Source organism: Pristis pectinata, chromosome 14 (assembly GCF_009764475.1).
Source record: "Pristis pectinata isolate sPriPec2 chromosome 14, sPriPec2.1.pri, whole genome shotgun sequence".
In the NCBI taxonomy this organism is placed as follows: Eukaryota; Metazoa; Chordata; class Chondrichthyes; order Rhinopristiformes; family Pristidae; genus Pristis; species Pristis pectinata.
Genome location: NC_067418.1, coordinates 2,841,009 through 2,866,008, shown reverse-complemented (window position 1 = coordinate 2,866,008; position 25,000 = coordinate 2,841,009).

Below are 25,000 nucleotides of genomic sequence, written 5' to 3'. Positions count from 1 at the left end.
GGGTCCACGGGACCACAGGTTGAAAACCTCTGATATAAGGGAACCGTTCAATAGTCTTGTAACAGTGGAATATTTTCTGTTTCATTGTGGATTTGCCAGCAAGCACTCCTCGTTAAAGTCAGTTTGATAGTCCAGAACGTGCTGATGGGTAGCTGTCATGTCCGCGGGGAACGTTAGCGAGCTTCCGTGCATGTTGTGATGCATTTGTGGCAATCCATGCAAGTGCAGTGCAGTGCAAAAGCCGAGAATGCACTGAGGAAGAGGTGTGCATACATCTGGCCTCCTGCTCTTGCCAGAGGCACTCTGTAATTTTGCTGAGTCACTTTGTATCTCATCCCTTAATTGTACCCCAGTGAATCTAGCACAGGGTTTTAATGTTTTAATTAATTTACATCAGCTAATTGTGTTTTCATGCAAATGTATTCCTTATAAAAAACTTATGAATAACTGTTAATTATTTATCTTTTCCTCAACTGTTTCTGAATATCTCTGATCAGTAGGGGGCAATCATCCAGGGAAATGCCCTGCTTGCTGCCCAGAGGGCAGTTCATGGGCAGGGTTCAGTCTGTGCTGCCTGAGGTCCACCCACTGGCTGCTTGTAGACGACTCTACCCTGTGGAATGGCTGCAGTAGAAAAGTCCCAAGGTCATAGTGTTATAGAGTCCTACAGCACGTGTAAACTCCACCTGTGGTCAGGATTGAACCCAGAGCTGCTGGAGCTGCGAGACAGTGGGCCCCACCGTGCTTCCCTGTTTTTGATGCATTTATGGGGGTCCTTAGGGGATATAATGAGCAGCGTTGATAAAGGAGAGGCCAGTAGATGTGGGTATTGAGTCATAGTCATACAGCACAGAAACAGGCCCTTCGGCCCACTATTTCTATGCCCACCATTTTACCCATCTACACTAATCCGTTCTGCCCACATTAGGACCATATCTTTCTTGATATACCTCAAGAAGGCAACATCCATCATCAAAGATCCCCACCATCCGGGCCATGCCATCTTCTTAAGGACACTTAGTTAGGATGCTCTTAATAGACTTCAGCTCTGCCTTTAACACTATCATTCCACAGAGCCTCATAAGGAAGCTTCACTTACTGGGCCTTAGCACCTCCACCTGGACTTCCTCTCTGAAAGGCCACAGTCAGTTCGTATTGGAAATACCATCTCAAAAATCACCAGGCTGAGCACTGGAGCCCCCCAGGGCTGCGTGCTCAGTCCACTGCTGTTCACGCTGCCGACCCATGACTGTTCTGCCAACTCAAGCTCCAACCATATCATCAAGTTTGCTGATGATACAACAGTGGTGGGCCTCATCAGCGGGAACGATGAAACAGCTTACAGAGAGGAGGTGGCGAGGCTGGCAGATTGGTGCTCAGTCAACAATCTCTCCATGAACGTGGACAAAACAAGAGAGATGATTGTGGATTTTAGAAAGGCTCAGGCTGACCACTTACCCCTGTGCATCAATGGCATTATTGTACAGAGAGTCAGCTGTTATAAGTTCTTGGGAATACATATAGCAGACGACCTGTCCTGGTCAACTAACATCACTTCCCTCACCAAGAAGGCACAGCAGCTTCACCACTTTTTACGGCAGCTGAAAAGAGCAAACCTGCCCTCCCCCACCCTCACTACATTCTACAGGGGTACCATTGAGAGTGTCCTGACCAGCTGCATCTCTGCCTGGTACAGTAACTGTAACACCTCTGACCGTAAGTCTTTGCAGAGAATTATGAGTACAAACGAGAAGGATCATTGGAGCACCTCTTCCTCACATCTCGGATATTTACAATACGCGATGCACATGTAAGGTTTACAGAATCATAGATGACCCCTCTCATCCCTCCCATGACCTATTTGTCCCACTGCCATCTGGCAAGCGGTACCGGAGCATCCGGGCCAGAACTACTAGATTGCACAGCAGCTTTTCCTCCAGGCTGTCAGGCTCCTGAATACCCTGGTAGACAAATGCCGCGTCAAAAGCTCTGGTTTGCACAACAGCGTATAAGACCTTTGGCTGCTGCTGAACATGTTTAGACAATTAGTGCAACACACTGAGCTTCGTATTTCTCTTCGTCCAACTCGGTTTTGCACAAACTCTGCATTAAATTTGTATTTGTATGTACCGTTTTTTTGCACTATTTGTATTTGCACAATTTTTTTAAGGTTTTTTTTTTTTGTTTTTTGTTGTGTCTAGTGTATGTCTTCTGTTCTATGTATGTCCTCTGTTGTGTGAGTCTGGGAGAAACGACATTTTGTTCCTCCATGTGTTTTTATAGCATGGATGAACGACAATAAAGTAACTTGAATCTTGAATTGAAGCTTCTCGCAGCTCCCGTCAGGCAGGAGGTACAGAAGCCTGAAGTCCCACACCACCAGGTTCAGGAACAGTTACTTCCCTTCAACCATTCGGTTCTTGAACCAACCGGCACAACCCTAATCACTACAGTTTAGCAACATGATGAAAACTTTGATCATTTTGCACTAAATGGATTTTGTTTTTTTGTTCTAATTGTGTTCTTGTAAAAATTGTGTTTAATTCATGTTTAATTTATGTTTTTCTTGTGAATGCTGCTTATCTGATGCTCTGTGCCTGTGATGCTGCTGCAAGTAAGTTTTTCATTGCACCCGTGCGCACATGGACGTGCACGTGACAATAAACTCGACTTTGACTTTGACTTCAATGCCTTCCCTATTTAAGTGCCTCAAAAGTAGTGACAGCACCTGATTTCACCACATCCTCTGCCAGATATCAACCACTCTCTGCGTAAAACAACTTCCCCTCTAGTCCTCTTTAAAACTCCTTCCTCTCACCTTAAACCATAGCCCTCTTGTTTTTGATACCCCTAACACTGGAAAAAGATCTTGACTACCTACCCTGTCTCTGCCTCTCGTAACCGTATATGCTTCCATCTGGTCACCCCTCAGCCTCCTTTGTTCCAGGGAAAACAAGACCAGTCTATCCAAACTGTCCACCTAACTAAAGTCCGCTGGGAGCTGTACACTTGTAGAAGATTAATGAGGGTAGGGGACAACCTCAAGGTGCAGATCTGGGCTAGAGTGGTGGTCACCATGTTCTCCAGCTCCAGACAGCCTCGGGGAACGTATACAACTTTGTTCAAGTTAGAGGAGACAGACTTGTAAGTTCTACTGAAGTTCCATCAGCTTCTCCAGCTGCTTATGAAGACAATAGGATAGCCTTTAATGTTTTAATGTCCAGCAAATCCATTACATCTGTGGGATGCCCCAGCATGATCAAACCCACTTCAGTCTTTAGCAGTAGGCACTCATTGGGGAAACAATCACAGCTGTCTTTGCCATTATTAAACATTCACCCAGCTTTTGTTGGTCCATTACATGACTCCCAGGAGACAAAACGGGAACCAGAATAGTACGCTGACTATGTGTCCTCCTTGAGCTCTCTCTGTTTGGCAAGTGAGCTGTGACAGAAGAACAAAGATGTGTTCCCTCCTACCAGGCTCCTTTTTTAAGAGAAAACCCATCCTGAGGAGGAGGGGTTTCCAGCTGACTTGCTTGCTGTAGGAAATTGAATGCGGTGAAAACAACAGTAGAAGAATAAAAGAAATGTTGTCCTCTTTTACAGTTTAAGACTTGCCCAGATTCATTTGCAAATTCAGATGTGAGGGACTCCAACGGCTGTCATTCTCAGCTTCCTCTCCTCCAACCCAAAACCTTTCATTTCCCTGAAACTCTGCATATGTCAGCCTGTTTCACATCCAACCCCACTGGCCCATATAGACAATGAAGACAAGCATACTTATGCAGTGGTCTTTGGGTCCCATCCAGCAATGACTTCACTTGGGAGCAAGTCAAAAGCAGGGCCCCAGTAGATAAGATAACTCCAGAAGAAATTTCATGAGGCACCTCTTCATCAAGAGGGGGTGGAACTGAATGGTCAAGGTGAACATCAGAGAGATTTCTGTGCTCTGATTCTAGTCACTCTTCTGAGCCTCAATAAATCACTGATCAGGTCTCACTGGGACTATTGTCCAATTCTGGGTTCAAAACTTTGCAAAGGATGACTCGGATTTGGAGGGGGTGTGGAGATCAGCCGAGAACTCACTGAACGCAGAGCTGGCATGCAAGGTCCAATGGCCTGCTCCTGCTTCTATTTCTTACCTTCTTGTGTTCCAATCGTATTGGAGGAACTAATAGGACGGAACGCCACTGAATTCCGAGAACCTTTTGACCTGAATCCCAAGGTACTAAAAGCAGAGGTAATAGAGTCATAGGGTTATGGAACGATGCAGCAAGGCTCTTGGGTCCAACCAGTCCATGCTGACCATAGTGCCCACCCAGCTCGTCCCAATTTCCTGTGTTCGCCCCTTATCCCTCTAAGCCCCCGCCCCTCCACGTACCTATCCAAGTGCTTCTTAAATGATACTGTCTAAGAAGCTATCAGATGAGATGATTTAATCACCAGCTTGGGCCTGATAACATTAAAAGTGACTGGAAAGGTCCTCGGGATGCGGGAGACTGGAGAAGCTGGGGTTGATCAACTCGGAGATTTGATGAAGACTTCAAAATCATAAAAGATTTCATAGAATAAGAACAGAAAATATATTAAAGTGCTGAGGCCTTTATAAGGCGTTGGTCAGGCCACATTTGGAATATTGTGAGCAATTTTGGGCCGCGTATCTAAGGAAAGATGTGCTGGCCCTGGAGAGGGTCCAGAGGACGTTCACAAGACTGATCCCAGGAATGAAAGGGTTAATGTATGAGGACCGTTTGATGTCTCTGGGTCTGTACTCAATGGAGTTCAAAAGGATGAGGGGGAATCTCATTAAAACCTACCGGGTACTGAAGGGCCTGGATAGAGTGGATGTGGAGAGAAAGTTTCCATCAGTAGGAAAGTCCAGGATCCGAGGGCACAGCCTCAAAATATGGGAACCGGAGGGGTAGGTCAGAGGAAGGAGTGCATGGGGAAAGGTCAGACGTAGAGAGGCTTTGAGGAAGGGGAAGCAAAGTATAGGGTATAAAAGTAGAAAGGTGGATGGGCTAAAGTGCATTTACTTAAATGCAAGAAGAATCAGGAATAAGGGTGATGAACTGAGAGCTTGGATAAGTACATGGGACTATGATATTTTGGCTCTTGCAGAGACTTGGCTATCACCAGGACAGGAATGGATATTGAATATTCCTGGATTTCAGTGTTTTAAAAGTGATAGGGAGGGGGGAGAAGAGGAGGAGGGGAGGCATTACTGGTCAGGGACACTATTACAGCTGCAGAAAGGGTGGATAATGTAGAAGGATCCCCTCTAGAGTCAGTATGGGTGGAAGTTAGGAACAAGAAAGGAGCAGTTACTCCGCTGGGAGTATTCTATAGGCCCCCTGGTAGCAGCAAGGATACTGAGGAGCAGATTGGGAGGCAGATTTTGGAAAGGTGCAAGAATAACAGGGTTGTTATCGTGGGAGACTTCAACTTCCCAAATATTGATTGGCACCTGCTTAGTACCAAAGGCTTATGCAGGGCAGAGTTTATTAAGTGTGTCCAGGATGGATTCCTGCCACAGTATGTTGACAGGCCAACTAGAGGGAATGCCAGATTAGATCTAGTATTAGGTAATGAACCGGGTCAGGTGACAGATCTCTCGGTGGGTGAGCATTTGGGGGACAGTGACCACCGCTCCCTAACCTTTAGCATTGTCATGGACAAAGATAGGAGCAGAGAGGACAGGAAGATATTTAATTGGGGAAGGGCAAATAATGAGGCTATAAGGCTAGAACTTGCGAGAGTAAATTGGGATGACATTTTTGAAGAGAAATGTACTATGGAGATGTGGTCGATGTTCAGGGATTTCTTGCAGGATGTTAGGGATAAATTTGTCCCGGTGAGGCAGAGAAAGAATGGCAGGGTGAAGGAACCATGGGTGACAAGAGAGGTGGAACAACTAGTTAGGAGGAAGAAGGCAGCATACATAAGGTGTAGGCAGCAAGGGTCAGATAGGGCTCACGAAGAATATAGAGTAGCAAGGAAGGAACTTAAGAAGGGGCAGAGGAGAGCAAGAAAGGGACATTAAAAGGCTTTGGCGAGTAGGGTTAAGGAGAATCCCAAGGCTTTTTTCACTTATGTGAAGAGCAGAAGGATGACGAGAGTAAAGGTAGGACCGATTAGAGACAAAAGTGGAAAGCTGTGGAAGTGGGTGAGGTTCTCAATGAATACTTCTCTTCAGTATTCACCAAGGAGAGGGGTCTTGATGACGCTGAGGATGGTGTTGGTAAGGTTAATGTTCTGGAGCATGTAGATATCAAGAGAGAGGATGTGTTGGAGCTGATAGAAAATATTAGGACAGATAAGTCCCCGGGGCCTGACGGGATATTCCCCAGGCTGCTCCGCAAGGTGAGGGAGGAGATTGCTGAACCGTTGGCTAGGATCTTTGAGTCCTCGTTGTCCATGGGGATGGTACCGGAGTCTGGAGGGTGGCAAATGTGGTCCCCTTATTCAAAAAAGGAATTAGGGATAGTCCAGGGATTTATAGACCAGTGAGCCTTATGTCTGTAGTGGGCAAGCTGTTGGAAAGGATTCTTAGAGATAGGATCTATGAGCATTTAGAGAATCATGGACTGATTAGGGACAGCCAGCATGGATTTGTGAAGGGAAGATCATGTCTCACAAGCCTGACAGGATTTTTTGAGGAGGTGACCAGGCAGATTGATGAGGGTAGTGCAGTGGATGGATCTACATGGAGTAAGGAGTTTGACAAGGTTCCACATGGTAGGCTTCTTCAGAAGGTCAGAGGGCATGGGATCCAGGGAGGCTTGGTTGTGTGGATTCAGAACTGGCTTGCTTGTAGAAAGCAGAGGGTTGTGGTGGAGGGAGTGCATTCATATTGGAGGGCTGTGACTAGTGGTGTCCCACAGGGATCAGTTCTGGGACCTCTACTTTTCGTGATATTTATTAATGACTTGGATGAGGATGTAGAAGGCTGGGTTAGCAAGTTTGCAGATAACATAAAGGACGGTGCTGTTGTGGATATTGTGGAGGGCTGTTGAAGCTTACAGAGGGATATTGATAGGATGCAGAGCTGGGCTGAGAAGTGGCAGATGGAGTTCAATCCGGAGAAGTGTGAGGTGGTACACTTTGGAAGGACAAACTCCAAGGCGGAGTACAAGGTTAATGGCAGGATTCTGGGTAGTGAGGAGGAGCAGAGGGATCTGGGGGGTTCATATCCACAGATCACTGAAAGTTGCCTTGCAGGTGGATAGGGCAAGTTAAGAAAGCTTATGGGATGTTAGCTTTTCATAAATCGTGGGATTGAGTTTAAGAGCAGATCTACAAAACTCTGGTTAGACCACACTTGGAGTACTGTGTCCATTTCTGGTCGCCTCATTATAGGAAGGATGTGGAAGCATTGGAAAGGGGGCAGAGGAGATTTACCAGGATGCTGCCTGGTTTGGAGAGCATGCATTATGAGGAGAGAAGGGAACTAGGGCTTTACTCATTGGAGAGACGGAGGATGAGATGAGACATGATAGAGGTATACAAAATATTAAGAGGAATAGAGTAGACAGCCAGCGCCTCTTTCCCAGGGCACCATTGCTCAATACAAGAGGGCATGGCTTTAAAGTAATGGTGGGAAGTTCAAGGGAGATATCAGAGGGAGGTTTTTCACCCAGAGAGTGGTTAGGGCATGGAATGCGCTGCCTGGGGTAGTGGTGGAGGCAGGTACATTGGTCAAATTCAAGAGGTTGTTAGATAAACATACAGAGGAATTTAAAATAGAGAGATATGTGGGAAGAAGGGGTTAGATAGTATTAGGTGAGGTTTAAAGGTTGGCACAACATTGTGGGCTGAAGGACCTGTATTGTGCTGTACTGTTCTATGGTTCTATGGTTTAATAAAGGGACATTTCTTTAGAACTGAGATGAGGAGGAATTTCTTCAGCCAGAGGGTGGTGAATCTGTGGAATTTGTTGCCACAGAGGGCTGTGGAGGCCAAGTCATTGGGTGTATTTAAGGCAGAGATTGATAGGTTCTCGATTGGTGAGGGGGTTGAGGGATATGGGCAGTGGGGGGGGGAGAGTGGGATTGAATGATGGATTGGAATTGGAATTAGAATTGGTTTATTATTGTCACTTGTACCGAGGTACAATGAAAAACTTGTCTTGCAAACTGTTCGTACAAATCAATTCATTACACAGTGCATTGAGGTAGTACAAGGTAAAACAATACAGAATGCAGACCAAAGTGTTACAGATTCAGAGAAGGTGCAGTGCAGGCAGGCAATAAGGTGCAAGGTCATAATGAGGCAGATGTGAGGTCAAGAGCCCATCTTATCAGACTAGGGAACAGTTCAATGGTCTTATAACAGCGGGATAGAAGCTGTCCCTGAGCCTGGTGGTACGTGCTTCAGGCTTTTGTATCTTCTGCCTGACAGGAGGGGGGAAAGAGAGAATGTGCCTGGTGGGTGGGGGTCTTTGATTGTGTTGGCTGCTTTACTGAGGCAGCGAGAAGTGTAGACAGTCCATGGAGGGGAGGCTGGTTTCCGTGATGTGCTGAGCTGTGTCGATGGGCTGAATGGCCTATTTCTGCTCCTATATCTTATGGTCTTATTTGTGCAACCTCAGGCTTGGTAACCAGGGGACACACATTCAGAGTGACAGCGAAAGACGCCAGAGGCAACATGAGAAAACGTATTGTCATCAACAAGTTATGATGTGGAACTCACTATCTGACACAGCGGCTCAGTTATAATGGCAAACATCAGGTAAACCTTGTGTGACCTTGCCCAACCCAACATACCAAGCTTCAGTTTTAGACATCTCTACCATGGGAAAAAGGACTGTCACCGTCCACCTTACCTGTGCCCCTCATGATTTTACATACATCTATAAGGTCACCCCTCACCGTCCTACACTCCGGCGAAAGAAGTTGCAGCCAATCCAGTCTCTCCATATAACTCAAGCCCTCCAGTCCTGGTAACATCCTCAATAATCTTTACTGCACCCTCTCCAGCTTAGTGACATCCTTCCTATATCTGGGTGAACAGAACCGCGCACAACTGCAGACTTGAAACCAGCACTAAAGAAATATTTTATGTTCACCCAAGGGATGGATGTCTGAGCTTCAATTTTCTTCCAGAAATTGACGTCACCGTGCACAGCCACAAGAAGGGATTTCCAGAAGGATGTGCAGTAAACACTTCGAGAATATCCTCAAACCCTCCCAGGGAAGGTGTGACATCCTCACTGAGTCATGGGAATTCCTGACCTGCGGCCAGTCAGACTGGACAATGAACACCTGGGAAGGCACCTCAGCTGTCTGTGTTGGGAGGATGAGGACCAGCAAAGGTGGCAGGAGAAGCTTAAACCTCCCAAAGATCAGACCCAGCTGCCCAGTCAGCCACCTAATCACTACCCCAGGGTAGTAACACTTACGACCACTTTGACTACTTGGCATTACAGTTGGCTTTTTTTTGGGTTCTAATTGTGTTCTTTCTTGTATAATTTGTTTAATTTATGTTTTACTTGTGAATGCTGCTTATCTGATGCTATGTGCCTGTGATGCTGCTGCAAGTAAGTTTTTCATTGCACCTGTGCACACATGGACTTGTGCATCTGACAATAAACTCGACTTGACTTGACTTGACCTCGTGCCCCTCCTGTTGCAGAGTATGCTGCTTCAATATTGGCCTCATCAGCCACCTCAGAACCCACAGAACTGGAGGAGGGGCAAGTTATCCTCAATCCCCAGGGACTGCCTAAGAGAGGAGAGTGGATTATCTCTGTACCCCAGTGGATTTAATGATCTAGTCACTGGAGTTTGGTTTGCAATCTGCATCCTAATTCAGAGGTGAGAGAAAATGCCACCAACTTGAGAGGCATCTTCTGAGATTTCTCAAAAATTAAACAATTGGCTGTTAATCCATGCAAACCACAGGGTTTCCGCTTTAGAAAGCGAGTGAATAGATCTTGTCTAAAAGGCAGCCTAGCAGGGTTACTAACTGTGTATTAGCTGCATCCAAATTAATTTGTAATTAAATTCTGCTTTTGCTGCCTATATTGTGTTTTTGCGAAGACTTTTTGTTGTTGTCGACTGAATGGAAGTGAGTTGTGTGCATTGAGAGTGGTGCTGGAGGATGTTGAAGACTTGCTTTATTTCCCTTAATAGTATTAGTCTGTTGCATTTGCCAAGTGCCTTATTATTTTTACCATGGAAGTTTCACTTCTTTATTCTTTTAATAAAAAAAGTTGATTAAAAGAATAAAGAAGTGAAACTTCCATGGTCTGCTCTGGCTGGGATCCCTTAATATTTTATAATTGCCTGCTCCTCAACTGAATGGTCCTGTGGAGTTATTTCAGGATTATATCAGCGAACTACTTATGTATTCAGCCTGTCAAAGTCCTTTTGCATTTTGCTAAGTATCCATGATGCAAAACCTTCAGGATAGCGAGAAGAGTTGCCAGGATTGTTGGGCGTTCTAGACACAGGGAAGTGCGATGGGTAGACAAGAGGGTTATGCCTTAGTGTGGGAAGCTGACAGACAAAGAGAGCAGTTGAGATCCAATGCCGTGTTTAACAGTGGCATGTTGCTTCATTAACATTAATTGCAATAGTTAGCCTGTATCGCAAGTTAAAGGATTCCGATGTCACATTATCATCACTTCACCTCTTGCAACCCTCGCTCAAAGTATTTGTACTTTGTGGGGATGTAAAATACAAAATATCAAACTTAAATTAAAAATTTAGTCCATGTTGCAGTAAAACCGATCTACGATGCAACTGCTGGAATTAGGCCGCATAGAGAGAGATTATTTGACCCTATTGCTCTTTGAAAGGTCTCCTGAAATAATCCCACTCCTCTTGTACCTTCTCCACAGCTGTGCATCTTTCTGGTATTTATCTGATTTCCTTCTGAAAGTTCCCATTTCACTGCCCTTCTGGGTAACACACTGCCTGGTCACAAGATTTCTTCACCTCTTTCCAATTACCTTCATGCTTTTGGTTACAGCCACACTCTCCGTCTTGCCAGCAGCAACAGTTGCTCTTATTTTCTCTGTCAAAACCCACAGAATTTTGGTTATTTCCATTTAATTACCTTTTAATTAGCAGTACAGTGGTGTGACAGTGCTGCCTCATGTGATCCAGGTTCAATCCTGACCTTGGGTGCTGTTTGCATACAACAAAGAACATAGAACACTACAGAGCAGGAACAGGGCCTTTGGCCCATGATGTCTGTGCTGACCATGATGCCAATTTAAAGTACACATCTTCCTGCAGGTGCTCCATATCCTTCCGTTCCCTGAATGCCACTATTGTATCTGCCTCCACCACCACCTCTGGTAGCACCTTCCAGGCACCCACCACTACCTGTGTAAAAAACTTGCCCCACACATCTCCTTCAAACTTTCCCTCTCTCACCTTAAAGCTGTGCCCTCTAGTATTTGACATTTGCACTCTGGGAAAAAGTCTACGACTGTCTACCCTATCGATGCCTCTCATAATTTTATAAACCTCTATCAGGTCTCCCCTCAGCCTCCACAGCTCCAGAGAAAACAACCCAACTTTGTCCAACCTCTCCTTATAGCACATGCCCTCTAATGCAGGCAGCATCCTGGTGAACCTCTTCTGCATCATCTCCAAAGCCTCCACATCCTTCCTGTAATAGGGCGACCAGAACTGCACGCAGTACTCCAAATGTGGCCTAACCAAATTTTTATACAGCTGCAATGTGACATCCCGACTTTTATACTCAATGCCCCGACTGATGAAGGTAAGAATGCTATACAGCTTCTTTACAACCCTATCTGCTTGTGTTGCCACTTTCAGGGAGCTGTGCATCTTTCTGGTATTTATCTGATTTCCTTCTGAAAGTTCGCTCTGAGCATCCTGCTCCTATGGGTGCTGCCACTCACAGGAGCTTGCACGTTCTCCCTAACAAATCCCAAACACATGCAGTCGGTAGGTTAATTGGTTACCATATATTATTGGTATTGGTTTATTATTGTCACTTGTACCAAGGTACAGTGAAAAACTTGTCTTGCATACCGATCGTACAGATCAATTCATTACACAGTGCATTGAGGTAGTACAGGGTAAAACAATAACAGAATAAAGAATAAAGTGTCACAGCTACAGGGAAGTACATTGCAGGTAGACAATAAGGTGTAAGGTCATAACGAGATAGATTGTGAGGTCAAGAGTCCATCTCATCGTATAAGGGAACCCTTCAATAGTCTTATCACCATGGGTAAAGCTGTCCTTAAACCTGGTGGTATGTGCCCTCAGGCTCCTGTATCTTCTGCCTGATGGGAGAGGAGAGAAGAGAGAATGACCCGAGTGGGTGGGGTCTTTGATTATGCTGGCTGCATTACCCAGTGTAGGTGAATAGCAGGAGAATCCAAGGAGGAGTAGATGGGTGTGTCATAGACTCATACAGCACAGAAACAGGCCCTCCAGCCCACTGAGTCAGGAGCAACCATCAACCATTCATTCCATTTCATTCTCCCCACATTCCCATCAACTCACCCCCCCCCGCCCCTCACCGACACACTTGGGGTAATTTACACCGGCCAATTAACCTATCAGCCCTCACGCCTTTGGGAGGTGGGAGGAAACCGGAGAACCCACACAATCACAGGGAGAACATTCAGACTCCACACAGACAGAACCGGAGGCTGGGATTGAATCCGGGTCTCTGGAGCTGTGAGGCAGCGGCTCTCTCAGCTGCGCCACTGGGCCAGTGAGAGAGATCAGGGAAATGAACAGGTGAATGGACTGATGGGACTCCTCTGAGAGCTGGCAGAGACCTGATGGGTAGAAGGACCTCCTCCTATGTCTGAGGAGCATGAAGCCTCTCTCGGGAAGGCAGATCCAGCTTTACACCATGACGTTTACTACCAAAACCTGCGGTAAATCTCTCACTGATTTATGATGTTGTAATCGTATCACAATGACATCCAAGAGCTGCAGTATGGTATCACCATACAAGTTATGTGACCCTGCTATAACTGGGCCGTGGCCACTCCAACGCATTTCAATAGGTGTATCTCAGGGGACTTAGTGAGGAATAAAGATTGAGATAAAAATGTAACATGATCAGACCATGGATAAACCACGAAACCTTTCTTCTGATGATCAATTCGATAGGGTTGTGCACACCTCTGACTCTTGGAACTTTCTATCTGATCACAGGAACAGGAGGAGGCCATTTGGCCCCTCAAGCCTGTTCTACTTGTTGCGTAAGAGCAGCAATCTAAATCTGGACTCCTGCTTCTTCCCCACACTTATGATAAGGATGCATTCCTGGGAAACATTATATTAAGTAAAATTTCATAGATCAAAGTCAAAGTTGAGTTTATTGTCAGATGCACAAGTCCATGTGTGCACAGGTGCAATGAAAAACTTACTTGCAGCAGCATCACAGGCACATAGAATCAGATAAGCGGCATTCACAAGAAAAACATAAATTAAACATCAATTATAAACAAGTTTTTACAAGAAAGAACTCAATTAGAACAAAATAAAAATCCATTGTAGTGCAAAGTGATCAAAGTGGTTATTGTGTTGCTAAACTGTAGTGATCAGGGTTGTGCCGGTTGGTTCAAGAACTGAATGGTTGAAGGGAAGTAGCTGTTCCTGAATCTGGTGGTGTGGGACTTCAGGCTTCTGTACCTCCTGCCCGATGGGAGCTGCGAGAAGATGGCATGGCCCGGATGGTGGGGATCTTTGATGATGAATGTTGCCTTCTTGAGGCAGTGCCTCCTGTAGATATTCCCGATAGTGGGGAGGGATGTGCCTGTGATGTATTGGGCTGAGTTCACTACTCTCTGCAGCTTCTTTCGTTCCTGAGTATTCGAATTGCCATCCCAGACCACGATGCAACCAGTCAGGGTACTTACAACAGTACATCTGTAGAAGTTTGTCAGAGTGCTCGGTGACAAGCCGAACCTCCTTAACCTCCTAAGAAAATAAAGATGCTGGCGCACCTTCCTTGTGATTGCATCTACAGTATGTGCTGTCTAATTGCAATGGCATGAAGAATTACATTGTGGGTCTTTTACTATAGTGTATCTGTATGGATGGAGAGCGAGGCACTACTCATCAGAGTGAGAAATGGATTTGTAAATCAAAGGTATGTACTCCAAAACATCAGTGGTGTTATGGCGAAAATTTGTAAATTAAACATTCATAAATCAAGAAACACTCTCATCCCTTCATACCTTTGGTTAACAAAATCTGTCAACCTCAGGTTTAACAAATAAACTGACCTGGCACCAGCTGGCATCTGCAAAAGACATTCCTCTGCTTGTGTTGGCTCTTTGAAAAGCTCTCCAATTGCAACTATTCCATTGGAGCTTCACCAGTCACAGTAAACAACTCAGTGTCATTTCCCTGAACTAGTAGATACCCCAAGTTACTGACACAGGCCAGGCACTTGGTGTTTTGGAGTTATTCCATCCTTGAGGCAAAAGTTTGCTTCCAAACTTCTGTACTCCAGCTACACCAGGCTTCTGGGCATTTTGGAATTACGGGAGCTAAATCAATGCAGGTTGTTGTTGTTTGGGCGGCAGGATGGCCATATTATAGGGGGATGGAGAGGCCGGTGACAGTATCCATGTTGATTTGCAGTCAGTTGCCTGGAAAGCAGTGTCCACCCCTTCACAACTCAACAATAACAAGGACTCAGGTAAGTGATACTCAAAGCCCGTGATGCATTTTCTTTAAAAGTAAGAGGGAGTGGTTGAGGTAGGCACATTAACAACATGCAAAAGGTACTTGGATAGGTACATGGATAGGAAAGGTTTAGAAGAATATGGGCCAAAAGCGGGACTAGCTTAGATGGGCATCTTGGTTGGCATGGACCAGTTGGGCTGAAGGACTCACTTCCATGCTGTGTGACTTTGTGACTCAAATATCGAATTTTCAAGCATTGGATAACTTGCTTGTTGTTTCTGTTTGGATGAAGACTGATCATCCCTGCCTGTGATCCTAGAGTCATCGAGCACTACAGCACAGAAACAGGCCCTCCGGCCCATCTAGTCCATGCTGACCTGATCTTCTGCCTTGTCCCATCTGCCTGCACCCAGACCATATCCCTCCAAACCCCTCCCATCCATGTACCTATCCAAACCTCTCTTAAATGTTACACTTGAACTTGTATTCACCACTTACACTGGCAGCTCGTTCCACACTCGCACCACCCTCTGTGAAGAAGTTCCCCCTCAGATTCCCCTTAAATATTTCACCTTTCACCCTAAACCTATGTCCTCTAGTTCTAGTCTCACCCAACCTTAGGGGAAAAAGCCTGCGTGCATTCACCCTATCTATACCCCTCAGAATTTTGTATACCTCTATAAGATCTCCTCTCATTCTCCTGCGCTCCAGGGAATAAAGTCCTAACCTATTCAACCTTTCCCTATAACTCAGGTCCTCAAGTTCCAGCAATATCCGTGTAAATTTTCTCTGCACTCTTTCAAGCTTATTGATATCTTTCCTGTGGGTAGGTGACCAGAACTGCACACAGTACTCTAAATTCGACCTCACCAAACATCTCATACAACTTCAACATAACATCCAAGCTCCTGTACTCAATACCCTGATTTATGAAGGCCAATGTGCCAAAAGCTGTCTTTACAACCCCATCTACCCATCGTTACCCATTGTGAGGCAACACCTCACACTTGTCTGCATCAAATTCCATCTGCCATTTTTCAGCCCATTTTCCCAGCTGGTCAAGATCACGCTGCAAGCTTTGATAGCCTTCCTCACTGTTCACTACGCCCCCAATCTTGGTGTCATCTGCAAATTTGCTGATCCAGTTTATCACATTATCATCTAAATCATTAATATAGATGATAAACAACAACAGACCGGCACACCACTAGTCACAGGCCTCCAGTCAGAGAGACAACCATTCACTACCACCCTCTGGCTTCTCCAACTAAGCCAACATTGAATCCAATTGGCTACTTCATCCTGAATGCCAAGCAACTTAACCTTCTGGAGCAGCCTCCCATGAAGGACTTTGTCAAAGGCCTTGCTAAAGTCCATGTAGACAATGTCCACCATCTTTCCCTCATTGACCTTCTTGGTGACATCCTCAAAGAACTCTATAAGATTAGTTAGACATGACCTACCACACACGAAGCCATGTTGACTATCCCTAGTCAGGCCCTGTCTATCCAAATACTTGGAATACATTCCAATAATTTACCCACAAATGACGACAGGCTCACTGGTCTATAATTTCCCTGCTTATTCTTAGAGCCTTCTCTTCCATAATCTGGATATGGTCCATGACCTCACTACTCTTTTGCCTCAGTTCTATAGTCTCTGTGTCTGTCTCCAGAGTAAATATGGATGCAAAAAATTCATTTAAAATCTCCCCCATCTCTTTCGGCTCCATGCATAGATGTCCACATTGATCTTCAAGAGGACCAATTTTGTCCCTTGCTACCCCTTAGCTCTTAATATAGCTGTAGAAACCCTTGGGATTCTCTTTCACCCTGTCTGCCAGAGCAAGCTCATGTCCTCTTTTTGTCCTCCTGATTTCTCTCTTGTGTTCTCTTGCATTTCTTACACTCCTCAAGCACCTCATTTGATCCTAACTGCCCATATGCACCTCCTTTTTTTCCTTTACTAGGGCCTCAATATCCCTCCATAACTAAGGTTCCCTAAACCTGTTAGCCTTGCCTTTTATTCTAACAGGAACATACATTTTCTATAGTTCTCCCTCTTACCAAGCATCTCTTTGCCAGAAAACAGCCTATCCCAATCCACGCCTGCCAGATCCCTTCTAATGCCCTCAAAATTGGCCTTACTCCAATATAGAATCTCAACCTGAGGACCAGTCCTATCCTTCTCCATAATTATCTTGAAACTAATGGAATTATGATCACCAGATCCAGTGTTCCCCTACACGCACTTCTGTCACCTGCCATCTCGTTCCCTAAGAGGAGATCCAGTATCGCACTCTCTCTCTTCCCTTTCTCTCTTCCTATCTTCCCTTTTCTTTTATTTTTATCATCTACCTTGCTGAATATGGTCCTGTGGGTCACACTATATATGTACGCAGGTCTATAGATGTACAGTGGAGCACGTTCTGACTGGTTGCATCACCGCCTGGTATGGAGGCTCCAATGCACAGGATCGAAAGAGGCTGCAGAGGGTTGTAGACTCAGCCAGCTCCATCATGGGGACAACCCTCCCCACCATCGAGGACATCTTTAAGAGGTGATGCCTCAAGAAGGCAGCATCCATCACTAAGGACCCTCACCACCCGGGACATGCCCTCTTCTCGTTACTACTATCGGGGAGGAGGTACAGGAGCTTGAAGACCCATACTCAACAATTCAGGAACAGCTTCTTCCCCTCCGCCATCAGATTCTTGAACGGTCCATGAACCCATGAACGCTACCTCATTATTCCTTCTTTTTGCACTACTTGCTTATTTTGTACGTAAGTTACAGTAATTTAAGATATTTATTTACTATTCACATGTACATCGAAACATACAACGAGATATGTCTTTTTGCATTAGTGAGAATGTGCTGGGGTCAGCCCGCAAGTATCGCCACGCTTCCAGCGCCAACATAGCATGCCCACAACTTCTAACCTGTACGTCTTTGCAATGTGAGAGGAAACCAGAGGACCCGGAGGAAACCCATGCAGACACGAGGAGAACGTAAAAACTCCTTACAGACGGCAGCAGAATCGAACCCGGGTTGCTGACGCTCTAATAGCGTTACACTGACCGCTACACTACCATGCCACCAATTTATGTCTTTGCACTGCACTGTACTCCAGACCCTTCATCTTGAGTCTGGACATCTGGGCTTTCAAACTACTGTATCTTATCCCAGACGCCAGCGGTGGAACGATGGAATTCAGGAGAGAAGGAGAGGCAAGAATTGGAGAAGCACTCTGATCTTGGATTAGTGCAGGTAAGTGATGCTGAGAGTAAAAGATCAACCATGACCTTAATACATGGTGGAATAGACGGGGGGGGGCTGGATGGGAGGGAAACCTAATGGAAGTTTATAAAATTATGAGAGGCATAGATAGAGTATTCAGAATATTTTTCCCAGGGTAGAAATGTCAAGTACTGGAGGGCATGCATTTAAGGTGAGAGGGGGAAAGTTTAAAAGTGATGTGCAGGGTAAGTTTTTTACACACTGTGGGGGGTGCCTGGAACAGGCTGCCGGGGGTGGTGGTGGAGGCAGGTATGATAATGATGTTTAAGAGGCTGTTAGACAGACACATGAATATGCAGGGAACAGAGGGATCGGGATCATGTGCAGGCAGAAGCGATTTTGTTTAATTCGCCACAGACACTGTGGGCCGAAGGGCCTGTTCCTGCGCTGTACTGTTCTATGTTCTTATGACAGCTACACAAATGCATAGCTGATAGATCCACTACCCCGCTGTAGGAGGGAGGTGGGAGATTCAGGGGTCATCGTTGGGCATATGGGAGAGAGTAGGTTACAGGGAAGTAAGTGGGGGAATGAGATTGTTGGGATTGTTCTGATGGTTAGCATACATTTAATGGGCTGAAGGATCTCCTCCTATGTGGTGAGGAAATAAAAGAGACCTGGTGTCAGGCTGGTGCCTGTCCTTCAACAGTGCTGCTCAAAGTGCCTCTGACATAAATCCGGGACACCGCTGTCTGCTTTAATTTCCCACCCACCATCTTGTCCCCATGCCACACTTGCGGGTCAGATTACAAATGATCATTACAGTATCAGACAAGAATAAAAGACTCGGGATAAGTTACGAGCAGCTCCAGACCCCAAGAACAAAGTTGGATCTGTTGCATGTTAGCCGGTGGGTGTTCCATTCACATTCTGACCCTCAATGATATATTTATGTAGCTTGTTTTTCCCTGTTCTCTCATTCTCCACAAGCTCACAAAGGCTTGGCCTTGCTGGCATTGTGTTCCAACCAGCCTTGCAAAATGCAGAGCAGGTGTAAACCTCAACAGATGCCAAACAGCAAAGCTCTGGGTACCCAGCTGAATGAGGAGGGCTTTTAGAGTGCGGTCTACCTTCTGCCTGACCTACACACGCACACACAGAAGAGATTAAATCACCAGCTCCACCACCAGTACAAAGTCCCACTGCACCTGCGTGTTGGCATGGTGACAACAGGAGGCTTTTCTTAACCATTTAATGGTACCATTAAAGTAGCATCTGTCAGCAGTGTGCTCAGACATTCTGTTACGTGGATGATTCCAGGCTAAATGGGCTTCCTTGTGGAAACAGCAGCACAGAAAGAGGCCATTCAGCCCATCATGGCTGTGCCGGATCTTTGAGAGTGTAGCCCAATCGGAACCCATCTTTCCATGCACTGTATCTCATTTTCCTTTTGTACTACCTTGATGTACTTATGTATGGATGGCACGCAAACAAAGTTTTTCATTGTATCTTGAATCATGTGACAATAATAAACCAATTACCAATTACATATTTCTATGTAACCATAGAACATAGAACACTACAACACAGTACAGGCCCTTTGGCCCACAATGTTGTGCCGACATTTTATCCTGCTCTAAGATCTATCTAACCCTTCCCTCCCACATAGCCCTGCATTTTTCTATCATTCACGTGGCTATCTAAGAGTCTCTTAAATGTCCCTAATGTATCTGCCCCCACAACCTCTGCTGGCAGTGCGTTCCATGCACCCACCACTCTCTGTGTAAGAAAACTTACCCCTGACATCCCCCTTATACCTTCCTCCAATCACCTTAAAATTATGTCCCCTCATGTTAGCCATTGTCACCCTGAGAAAAAGTCTCTGACTGTCCACTGGATCTATGCCTCTTATCATTTTGTAACCATTTCCCTTTGGGAAGTTCCTGTTGAATCAGCTTCCACTGTCCTCGAAGGCGGTGCATCCTTCAACACAACTCGCTGTGCATTCCCTTTCACTCCGTCATCTGGTCACCCACCTTTCTGGTACTGGAACCAGTCTCTCCTTTACTCTGAAAGAACCACTTATGTTAATAACACACAAAATGCTGGAGGAACTCAGCAGGTCAGGCAGCATCTACGGAGGGAAATAAACAGTCAACATTTCGGGTTGAGACCCTTCATCAGGTCTGGAAAGTAAAAAGGCAGAAACCAGAATAAAAAGGTAGGGGAATAGAACATAGAACAGTACAGCACAGTACAGGCCCTTCATCCCATGATGTTGTGCTGACCTATATAAGCCTTATCCACATTCTATCTATCCCCATCTCTACCTGACCTCCCATAACCCTCTATTTTTCTTTCATCCATGTGTCTATCTAAGAATCTTTTAAATGACCCTATTGTATCAGCCTCTACCACCACCTCCAGTAGTGCGTTCCAGGCACCCACCGTGCTCTGTGTAAAGAAGCTGCCTCTGACATCTCCCCTGAACTTTCCTCCATGCACCTTAAACGGGTGACCTCTGGTATTGGCCATTGCCTCCCTGGGGAAAAGGTGCTGGCTGTCCACTCTATCTACGCCCCTCATAATCTTATACACCTCTATCAAGTCGCTTCTCATCCTGCGTTGCTCCAAAGAGAAAAGCCCTAGCTCAACTCAACCTTTCCTCATAAGACATGCTCTCCAATCCAGACAGCATCCTGGTAAATCTCCTCTGAACCCTCTCTAAAGCTTCCACATCTTTCCTATAATGAGGCGACCAGAACTGAACATAATATTCCAAGTGTGGTCTCACCAGAGTCTTATTAGCTGCAACATTACCTCTCGGAGTGTTATGTTTATTATGCTTTCAATTTTTCCGCACTAAGGAATTTATGAAATAATTTTTGTTGGCAGGGAGTCTGGAACCAGAGGGCGCAGGTGAGAGGGGAGAAATTTAAAGGACATCTGAGGGGTAAGTTTTTCAGATAGACAGTGGTGGGTATATGGAATGAGCTGCCAGAGGAGGTGGGGGAGATGGTTACAATATTTTAAAGGTGTTTGGACAGGTACATGGGCAGGAAATGTGCAGAGGGATGTGGGCCAAATGCAGGCAAATGGGATCAGCTTAGATGGGTATCAAGGCTGACAAAGTCGAGGTGGGCTGAGAGGGCTTGTTTCTGTGCTGTACCAATCTATGATTCTATGGTAGAGAAACAAAGGACCGCAGATGCTGGAATCTAGATGATAAACACGATGATGCTGGAGGAACTCAGCAGGCCAGGCAGCATCCGTGGAGAAAAGCAGATGGTCAACCTACTGGGTCAGGACTCTTCTTCAGGACGATGATTCTATGGTATTGGTGCTTAGTGCATTGAATGAGAAATGAAAGCTTTGTCCATCCCAGATGAGAAAGAAGCAGTAGGTCTGCTTGAGGCAGTCAATGGATATGAGCATGTAATACAGGCCAATGTTCCAATGCTGTGTGGAAGCATCACATCTTCAGAGCAACAGTACTGAGGGAGGGCCACACTGTGGGAGGGGCAGTACTGATGGAGGGTCACACTGTGGGAGGGGCGGTACTGTGGGAGGGCCACACTGTGGGAGGGGTGGAACTGAGGGTGGGCCACACTGTGGGAGGGGCAGTACTGATGGAGGGCCACACCGTGGGAGGGGCAGTACTGATGGAGGGCCACACCGTGGGAGGGGCGGGAGGGCCACACTGTGGCAGGGACGGTACTGATCCCCGGTGGGGGTCTCCCTACGCGGGAGTCCTCCCGCTGTATATCGGGGACCTGGGGTGGAGGGTGTTGCACCAGGCCGTGCCATGCAACCGATTCTTGAGCCAGTTCACCGACACCCCGGCCGCCCGTCACTTCTGCGGCCGGGAGGAGACGGTGTACCACGCGTACGCGGAGTGCGAGAGGTTGCAGCCCCTCTTCGAGTATCTGCGGGGGCTGCTGCTGAAGTTCTGGTTGCACTTCAGCCCAACGCTGTTGGTCTACGGGCACCCGGTCCGGCGCGGGGAGGGGCGCGCGGCGGATGTCCTGGTGGGTCTCCTGCTGGGCCTGACCAAGCTGGCCATCCATGGGACGCGGCGGCGGGTGGCCAAGGGTACCGGCAGGTCAGCCTGCCTGCCCGTCTTCTGCACTTACGTGCGCGCGCGGGTAAGTTTAGAGAGGGAGCTCGCAGTTTCCGTGGGCACCCTAGCCGAGTTCCGCGCTCGGTGGGCCCCTCAGGGGATTGCGTGTGTGGTGGACGGTACGAACGCGATTCTTATTTGAAGTGTCGCGTGTCGCGGTGACGGGTGTAGCGTCGCGTGTGTGTTTCGTTAGTATTAGTTTGCATTCTCTACTGTAGTATGTCGTTGTGTAGTTTCTTTTCTGTATTATATGTCGTGTATTGACACTGGTTGTCTTTTGTAGTGCTTTTAGTGAATAAACGTTTATTATTAAAAAAAAGGGGCGGAACTGAGGGAGGGTCACCCTGTGGGAGGAGCTGTACTGAGGGAGGGTCACACTGTGGGGGGGGCAGTACTGAGGGAGGGTCACACTGTGGGAGGGGTGGTACTGAGGGAGGGTCACACTGTGGGAGGGGCGGTACTGAGGGAGGGTCACACTGTGGGAGGGGTGGTACTGAGGGAGGGTCACACTGTGGGAGGGGTGGTACTGAGGGAGGGTCACACTGTGGGAGGGGCGGTACTGAGGGAGGGTCACACTGTGAGAGGGGCGGAACTGAGGGAGGGTCACACTGTGGGGGGGGCAGTACTGAGTGAGGGCCACACTGTGGGGGGGGTGGTACTGAGGGAGGGCCACACTGTGGGAGGGGTGGTACTGAGGGAGGGTCACACTGTGGGAGGGGCAGAACTGATGGCGGGCGGCCGAGGGTCCTGGCAGGTCGGCCTGCCTGCCCGTCTTCCGTGCTTACGTGCGCGCGCAGGTGCGTCTAGAGAGTGAGCATGCGGTTTCCGCGGGCACCCTAGCCGAGTTCCACGCTCGGTGGGCCCCTCAGGGGATCGCGTGTGTCGTGGACGGTACGGACGCGATTCTTATTTGAAGTGTCGCGTTGACGGGTGTAGAGTCGCATGTGTGTTTCGATAGTATTAGTTTGCTTTTCCTACCGTAGTATGTCGTTGCGTAGTTTCTTCTTTTCTGTATTAGATGTAGTGTATTGACACTGGTTGTCTTTTGTAGTGCTTTTAGTGAATAAACGTTTATTAAAAAAAGGGGCGGTACTGAGGACCCTCCGGGGATCACATGTGTCATGGACGGTACGAATGCGATTCTTATTCGAAGTGTTGCGTGTTGCGTTAGCGGGTGTAGTGTTGCGTGTGTGTTTCACGGGTATTAGTTTGTATTATTCTCTGTAGTTCTGTAGTTGCGTAGTTTCTTCTTTTCTGTATTAGATGTCGTGTATTGACACTGGTTGTCCTTTATGTAGTGCTTTTAGTGAATAAATGTTTATATATTAAAAAAAGGGGCAGAACTGCCTGAGTGAGATTTGGTCAGAGTGTTGCACTGTGAAAGCGAGCTTGCCCAAGTTCCCACGTGGTATAGGACTTCCTGAATATAAAAGAAAAATTGTCTGTCCCATGTGACATGGATATGGTGAATTTTCCTGTGAGATAAACTCCCCCACACCCCAGCCCCGCTCCTGCCTCCACCCACATTTCACTCTTCTAAGAGGCCGCCACACACACGTATCGTTCATACTGTGCCAGAGAGGAAATGCGTCTAGCGTGAAGGGAGTGGAAACATTTGTCCTCTTGGGTTACAGTGTGAACAGCTAGTTAGTTGAAACAAAATATGTAATATTCAGCTTTTATGTATTATCTCTGAATGACAGGGGGTGTTGTTTTTTGGGTGTAATAGATTGGTATTGGTATTGGTTTATTATTATCACGTGTACCAAGATACAGTGAAAAACTTTGTGTGCCATCCAGACAGATCATTCCATACGTAAGTACATCGAGGTAGTAAAAAGAAAAACAGAATGCAGAATGTGGTGTAGCAGCTACAGAGAAGGTGCAGTGCAGGTTGACAAATAAAGTGCAAGGGCCACCATGAGGTAGATTAGGAGATCAAGAGTTCATCTTTCAGCGTGTGAAAAGTCCGTTCAAGACTCTTATAACAGCGGGATAGAGTCTGTCCTTGAGCCTGGTGGTACGTGCTTTCGGGCTTTTGTACCTTCTGCCCGATGGGAGGGGGGAGAAGAGAGAATGTCCGGGGTGGGTGGGGTCCTTGATTATGTTGGCTGCTTTCCCGAGGCAGCGGGAAGTGCGGACAGAGTCCACAGAGGGGAGGCTGGTTTCCGCGATGTGCTGAGCTGTGTTCACAGCTCTCCGCGGTTTCATGCAGTCTCGGGCAGAGCAGATTTCAGGATGGGCAAACCCCAGGTTATATCTTCTCTCTCCTCTTTCATTTGAAATATACAGGAGGCAGTCTGGGCTCTTCCTGTGCCTTTCCTGGGACCACCCAGTGGGGCTTGTTGTAGCCCTACCCCTGTGACCAACTCCACCCACAATCCCCACACCACCAGCCTCCTAGTGTTGGAGGGCAAGGCTGACGATGCCACGTCGGAAGAAAGCATTGAACCCTGGGAGGTGACATCCGCTGGCTCAGATAAATGCTAACAACCCCCTATTTTGAAGGACAACAGAAGAGCTCCCCTCCATTCCTCTGGTGAATAGTTGTCCCTCAACAGCACTAAAATCAGATTATGTAATGTACTGTGCTGCTGCTACAAAAAGCCAATTTTCATGGCACTTCTACCCTGGGAATATGTGCAATGACAATAAACTCGAAATTGAATTTATCTGCTCACCAGCCACATAGATACCACGGCCAAGAAAGCAGACGATTGCCTCTACTTCCTCAGAAGGCAAAGGAAATTCGGCATATCCTTGATGACCCTTTCCAATTTTTACTGATGAACCATAGAAAGCATTCTATCAGGATGCATCACGGCTTGGTACGGCAACTTCTCGGCCCATGACCGCAAGAAATTGCAGAGAGTTGCGGACACAGCTCAGCGCATCACGGAAACCAGCCTCCCCTCCATGGGCTCTGTCTACACTTCCCGCTGCCTTGGGAAAGCAGCCAGCGTAATCAAAGACCCCTCACACTTTGGTCATTCTCTCTTG